We start from the raw sequence: 7,969 nt of genomic DNA on the forward strand, positions 1-7,969 counted from the left end.
AATGATCCTAGATAGCTTCCCTTCAAGTCAAGCGTCTTGTTTAAATAAACTTCTTGTTTAAAAAAAAAGAAAAGAAAATTTAATTAATAGCTTAAAAATAATAAAGTAAAGAGAGAGTAAAGTAATATAATAGAAAACAAACCATGTAAGGATAAGCAATGCACAGAGAAGTGGTGGTGCATGCCTTTAATCCCAGCACTTGGGAGGCAAAGCCAGGCAGATCTCTGTGAATTCAAGGCCAGCATGGTCTGCAGAGCAAGATCCAGGACAGGCATCAAAACAACACAGAGAAACCCTGTCTGAAAAAAAAAAAAAAAAAGAAAGAAAAGAAAAGAAAAAAGAAATGCACAGTGCATCTGGATCCTGTATGGTGTTTTGTTGACTTTGAATGCTGATGAGCTAGACACTGGAATATGAAAGGGACTGCTGAATTAAACCTGCCTATATACTTTAGAGATGTCTTGACTTCAAAATGGAAGTTGGGAAATGTGTTGCATTGGGGGAGAGGTTATGCTTTTGTTTTCATAGGAAACAAAAAACTATGAAGTTAATAGAGATCAAATTTGACCAGGGGAGACCTCCTGAGGATCTTGGCTACAGACATGAGGGAGGAAGACAGAAAAGACTACAAGACAGGTGACGTGTACTGATCCTTCTGCATGGGAACATCTCTGACACTGGATGAAACATGATAAATCTTGTTGGCTACAGAGTCCTCATGACTTATTATTACATGCTATCCTTTCATATGACATGGATAGAGGTTTGGTTATACAGTCTAAATAAACTCATAAAGTTAACAAATACCTTTTACCTGTTCATAAAACAAAAAATCCTCTTTAACTGGCTGTACACACTACACAATCCATACTTGTGTTAGTGCAGATATATATGTTACCTTTAAAAGTTTATGTGTTTTCAGAAAAAAAAAAAAGACAAGACACCAATAAAGACAAGTAGCCTCTCAAAATGCCTGTTAAAGTTTCTGCAAAATTCTGTATCCAGAACAACTTCAAAGCTACTAGCTGAGATGGTCCAGCCTCACAGACTATCCAGCCAAGACTTCAGATAAGCTCTACACTTTCCTATCACACAGAGACTGAACAAAAAATAATACAGCTAGCTCTCTCCAAGGACTTGGCCATTATTCCAACTTTCTTAGGGTTCCCTAAAGATGACAGTACCTCCAGACAACAGGAAGCAGTCTAGAAAACACAATGCCCACATCCCAAGAGGTGAAATGGGTGGGTTTTGGTCATTTGATGGGATATAGATGTTTGCCATCATTTAGGGGGGTTAGTTGCAAGTTATTATTGGTCATGGTCAAAAAAAGAGAGAGATTAGATTAAATTAAATTTAGGGATCTCTTTCTGAAGGGAAAAAGAGAGAATCTAGGAGAGATACCAGATGACATGGAGAGGAAACAGGAGGCACAAGATGGAAGAGAGGTAAAAGGCTACAAGGTGGGCCAGAGCTTACCTATGGCCTGAAAAAAAAAAATACCCTAATGTTATACCCAGGGGAAGGGAAAATAAAACCCAGAACAATGCAGGCTGCTGTAATCTAAAAACTACCATTGACTTCGATCACCTTGTCCTGGTGGACACTATCAACATGTGACTCTCATGAGTTGCAGGAGGCCTCAGTTCTTCGACTCCATGAGGCTTCTGCTGGGGTCATTCACCAGCTCCATTCAGTGGTTTTGATGCCCTTGTGGACTTTTCTAGAGGATCATGGGGCGTAATGCCCTAGGGTTTTTGGTTTGTTTGTATGTTTGTTTGTTTTGGGTTTTGTTTTGGGATGTATGTGTTTATTTTGTTTGATTGATCTGGGTTTTTTTTGTTTGGGGGTTGTTTTTGTCTTTTGGGGGGCGTTCAGGATTTTTGTTTTGTTTTGTTGCTGTTGCTGTGATGAACACCATGGTCAAAAGTAACTCAAAGAGGGAAGGGTTTATTTGTCTTGCACTTTCTGATCACAGTCCATCACAAAGAGAAGTCGGGGCAGAAACTCAAGACAGGAACTTGGAAGCAGAAACTGAAGCAGCTTACTGGCTTGTTCCCCATGGCCTGGTTATTAACCGAGAAAATGCCCCCAAAGACTTGCCTTCAGGCAATCTAAAGGAGCCATTTTCTCAATGGAGGTTCCTTCTTCACAGGTGACTCTAGCTTATATCCAGTTGACAAAAACCTAACCTGCACAGAAGGAAAGCTAAGCCACCACAACTTGGGAAGGAAAAGGGGTCACCTTGTCCCATGAATATATCACCCCCTAACAGGGCTCTCACTGTGATGCAGGCCTGAGACGCACTCCCTTGGACACAGCTCAGACCCTACAGATGGGGAGCCCATCCCACAAAGCTGCCCCCCACTCCAGATACCTATTGCAGTCCCCTGGTTGGTCCCCTGAGCCTCTGATCAGCCAGCTATAAATCAGGGTTTCCACGACCCCTTCCTGAGGTTTGATTAATTTACTAGACCAGCTCCCGGAACTCAGGGAAATACTTGATTTAGGTTTGCCCATTTATCACAAAGGATATTAGGAAAGTTACAGAGAAACGGCCAGATGGACGACATGCAGAGGGTGGAGGACTGGGTAGAGAGCATCCAAGCCCTCCCAGGTATATCCTACTCAGTATGTCTGCAGCTCCCAGAGCTCCTGTTCCCTGGGCTTTGGGGCTCTATGGAGAATTCACTGTATGGACATTATTGATTAAATCATTGGCCTTCTCTTCTCCCTAAAGGCCTGGGCATGGCACCAACCCTTCGGTCACATAGTTGGTTGCCCTGGCAACTAATCACCATTCTGGAGCTGTCCAGGAGGGGCACCCAGCACCAGACACATCATTACCACACAAACAGATATTTATCACTTAAGAGATACCAAGGAACCTAAGAGCTGTGTGGCAGGAAATGAGGGGAAGACCAGATACATACTTGAGGGGATCACAGAGAGGAAAGCCAGCTGCCATCCCTAGTGTGGGTGGGCTACATCCAGTCAGGAGAAGGCCTGAGGGAAACAAAGGGGGGCCAGCAAGACGGATCAGCAGGTAAAGTTCTGTCCTGCCGAGGCTGCCAACTCAAGTTCGATCCCCAGGACCCGCACGGGGGAAGAAAAAGAAGACTCCTGTAAACTGTCCTCTATCTACACTTTGTCATAGCATGAAATATGTACACAGAAACATGTGTACACAGAAAAATAAACACTTGTGCCACAACATGAAAACACCTACTCACGTATGTGTACACACAAAAATAAACAAACAAGTGTGTATTTAGTCTTAAATGGGGAGAGGACTATTTTTCCCATAAGGACAAGGACATCCCCCTGCCTTGGTCTGGAACACTGGTCTTTACAGCTGTCAGCTCTAATGGAACCATTGGCTTCTGTCTTGAACCAGATTTGAGATTCTCTGATCATGGGATTTCTTAGCCTCTAGAGCAGTGGTTCTCAACCTTCCTAATGCTGTGACCCTTTAATACAGTTCCTCATGCTGTGGTGACCCCTATCCATAAAATTATTTTTATTGCTACTTCATGTAATTTTGATACTGTTATGAATTGTAATGTAAATGTCTGTGTTTTCAATGGTCTTAGGCAACCCCAATGAAAGGGTCACCTGATCCCCAGGTTGAAAATTGCTGTTCAAGAACCATGAGAACCAAGCCAGGCAGTGGTGGCACATGCCTTTAATCCCAGCACTCGGGAGGCAGAGGCAGAGGCAGAGGCAGAGGCAGACAGATCTCCGAAAGTTTGAAGCCAGCCTGGGCTACAGAGTGAGTTCCAGGAAAGGCTCCAAAGCTACACAGAGAAACCCTTTGCCAAAAACAACAACAAAAAGAACCATGAGAACCAACTATTTATAATTACATCACTATACTCTGTCCTACACAGCTGCAAAACACAACAGCTGAAGATCAATACTCAGGACTTTAGGGAGAAGAAAGAATGTGATCAAAATATATTGTGTGAAAATTTTAAGAGAAAGAAAATTGATGAAGAATGTAAAGTAAAAAAAAAAAATTAATGGATCCAGGTGTAGTAGCACATACCTTTAATCCCAGCACTTAGGAAGCAGAGATCGTAAAGCTGAAGCAGGGATGGGCAGGCAGGCCTGGAATGTAGTAGGGTGAGTAGGAGTTCTCTTCAGTCCATAGGGCTGGCAAAAACTAAGGAAAGGGATGTCCTTGACTTTGAAGCCCACAGGAACTAGGACCCTGGGCTGCAGCCCCTTGTTGGCCTCTGATGGACTCATTCCTGGGAGTCAGGATGGAGGGCCCAACTTCACTCCCCCCCTGGCCTTCCCCTGACCACTCCCAGACACCCTGCCTTAATGAAGTTGCCAGCTGACACCTTCTAATTCTCCAAAGATTAATTTCCAGTGGATTAAGAGCGGGACAGTTATTTAATTAACACACGTGTCTGAAATTACTCAGGACTCATTACAGTTCTATGATTGACTTGTTAATGTGCAGGAATTCAATTACGTGCCAGGCAGTGAACTCCTGGCCAGGTGTGTCAGAGCAGCCTGAGAGACCAACGCTCAACAATGGAATGGTCCAGCTGAGCCTGGTGGCCCCAGGTTGAGCAAGGGCACAACTCAACACAGGGGGGTCTGGTCTGAGGGAGGAGACAACCCTACCCCTGCACAGCCCTGTAGGAGACACACCTTGGCCGCTGAGGAACACTAGTAGGAGGAGGAGAGGCCCAGGGCTTGTTCATGGGGTGCAGGGGGCACTGTTCTGGGAAAGCACAGGCTCTCTCTCTCTCTCTCTCTCTCTCTCTCTCCCCCCTCATTCTCAGAGGAATGGCAAAGCTGTACTGAGGACAGCTCAGTCAGAAGAAGTAGCCCTCCTACCCTGAGAAGCTTCTGCCTGGGATGGAGACATGACCCACCAGTCTCAAAGGTTGGCTGCAGCCAAGGCCAGGGGAAGCCGGACCTGCAGCATCTTCCCAGTGGATCCCCTGGCTAGATGAGGCAAAAGGCCAGAATCATCAGCTGGGGAGGCGGCTCTGTTGGTGAAATGCTTGTTGTGCCAACATGGCCTGAGCTCAGATCGCCAGGGCCCATGTAAAACTCAGGAGGGAATGTGGCTCCAGAGCCCAGGGGAGGAGGCCACGGAGTCAGGGAGATTCTCGAAGCTCTCTGGCCACCAACCTGACTGAATCAGTGAGCTCCAGGTTCAGTGAGAGAACTTGTTTGAGAATATGTAGTGGATATCAATAGAGGAGGACACCCAAAGTCAACCTCTGGCTGGGGGAGGAGGGGCAGAGGGAGAGACTCTTTACCAGTAAGAACTAGAAAGACCGAGTGATAGCAGAACCAGGGCATGTCTGTGGACTGACTCAGAAAACAGGGACAGACAGGGAAGAGAACAGAGTGGGCCAACCCAACTCCCTGCTCCTTCTGGGCCTCAGTCACCCCATCTGTCATTACCTGAGTCCTTGACTATAGCCACTTCATGTTGTATCCTCTGAGGTAGGCCCAGGACTGCCTATTTCTACAGTTACCCCATGACCCTGCCTAGGCGGGGGCTGAACTACATTGTACACTGGAGAGGAAGAAGCTGGAAAGTGGCAGGAAGGATGGCCCGGGGGAGCGACCTCAGTCCTCTGAGCTCCTGGCTGGCTTCTGCAGTCACAAAAGTACCTCATCAATGTGCAGGGTCTCTCACACATCATTTCGGTGATTCTTCCCACTTTACAGAAGTGGCCAAGAAGTCCAGAGAGGCTAGGGAGCTAGTTTAAGGACACACAGCAGTAAGGGATAGAATGTGGCTGGGATGTAGTCTGCCTTCTGAACCTGTACCCTTCAACAGAACACTTGACCACACCATCCCTCACTGCCCACCCCACCCCCAGCCCATGGCCCTGAAAGGCAGACACCACCCCAAGTCAAGGAACTATTGGCATTAATGGTTGCTGGGGAAGGGGGAGTCAATTTTCTTCAGTGGTGTAGCTACCAACAAGTTGCCCATGCTACAGTAAATAAACCCACATCCATGCTCATGACAGCGGCCATATTTAAACTCAGTCGGTAATTTTTTCTGAAAAATCATGAAAGTAGGAGAGGGTCATGTTAGAAGGAGAAGAACTCCAGAGGAGGTGGATTATAAGAGAGGGGTGTGGAAGGTGAGTATGATGAAAATATACTATATACATGTGAATGTGAAACTGTCAATGAATAATATTTAAAAGTTAAATTAAAAAAAAAAAAACTTTCCTCAAAAGTGTGCAAAGGAAATTCTCAGAGGAGCATGGTAGCCTTAGGCATGCTGGCCCTTGGAGCCCAGTGAAGAGAGGACTCTTCGCCATGAGGCCTGGGGCTCTGTGCCAGCCAGGCCCAGTGGAAGGTGGCTATGCAGGGGCAGGGATGCAGGGCCAGCGGTGGCACCACTCTGACTTTACTCCGTTGTCATAAACCCACCAACAGCTAGGGCAACTCAGAGGCTGGCCTGCAAGCCAGGCTCAGCCTCCTACGTCTGTGTGGCCTCGGGCAAGTTACTTGACCTCTCCAAACCCCTTTCCTCAATGTAAACTGAGCCTGGTAACCATACATTCCTTCTAAGGTTACGGGATAGAGTAAACAACATCACCGAGTTCAACCCAGTGCCTGGCAGGAAATTGCACTTGTTTCATGATTGTGTTACTATTGCCAGGAGAAAGGAACCCCACCAGAGCAACCAGTGGCTCGGTTCTTCATGGTGGTACACCCCTGAAATACTTGCACTCAGGAGGCAGAGGCACGAAGATAGTCACAAGTTTGAGGCTAACCTGGTCTACATAGTAAAGTTAGGCTAACATAGACCCTGTGTCAATAAACACACACACACACACACACACACACACACACACACACTGTCCTATCCCACTACATCCACACACATCAGCCAGCTTCCTGACCGGATGAGACCCTGAGCCCTGCTTCACAGAGCTGTCCAGGTGCTTTCATTTCTGTGGAAGGTGGGTGGGGAACAGGACTGTCGGAGCAAGTGGAAGCTGTCAATTAAACAAATGGTTCGCACCACTGAAGGTGTGGCAAATGGGTATGACAAAGATATTTGATGAGGACAGGATGTCATAGAGCTCCATGGATCCACAGAAGAGTGTCCAGTGATGCCCAAACCCTGAAACAACACATTTAGACCAAGAAGTACAAGTGTAAGGGGAGAGGGTAAGTGCTGGACTTAAAAACTGTAGGAAAGGAATTCTACCACAGGCATCTGAGCAAACAGCCAGGAAGAAAAAGAGAAGGAAAGGAAAGGGGGAGGGGAGAGAGAGAGAGAGAGAGGGAGAGAGAGAGAGAGAGAGAGAGAGAGAGAGAGAGAGAGAGAGAGGCTCAAAATAGCCCTGTGGTATCTGTTTTTAACACTTAATTTATTATTTTTATTTATGTGTAAGTGTGTGTGCATGCGCACACACACATGCATGCATGCGTGGGTACAGGGACATGAAGAGGTCAGCAGAGGGAGTCAGATCCCCTGGAGCTGGAGGGACAGGTGGTTGTGAGCCACCTGACATGGGGACGGGGAACCAAACTCGGGTCCTCTGGAGGAGTCGTCAGCACACACTCTTAACCACCGAGCCTTCTCCCCAGTCCCCAACCTGACAATAGCTTAAAATAACTCTATAAAACACAGAATATCTGCAGATAAATACATAGGGAATTAATGACTTTTTTTTTTTTTTTTGCAGGGAGGGGCAGGACAACTAAAAGCCTGAGATGCAGAAGGGAAATTTTTCCCTGAATAATACCTCTTTATAATTTTTTAATTTTGAATCCTATGAATGTATTTTGCCTATTCAAAAATTAAATTAGTAGATGCTCACGCTGGTTGGCTCTGCTTGCTGCAGGGATGGTTTTACTTTTTTCCCATTTTCTTGTGTTACCTGAAGTTTTGAATGGGCATGTATTACATTTTCCAATGAAGAAAAACAATACCATTAACATTTTCTTTCTGTGTTTGTGTATA

Source organism: Peromyscus leucopus, chromosome 2, assembly GCF_004664715.2.
Source record: "Peromyscus leucopus breed LL Stock chromosome 2, UCI_PerLeu_2.1, whole genome shotgun sequence".
Lineage (NCBI taxonomy): Eukaryota > Metazoa > Chordata > Mammalia > Rodentia > Cricetidae > Peromyscus > Peromyscus leucopus.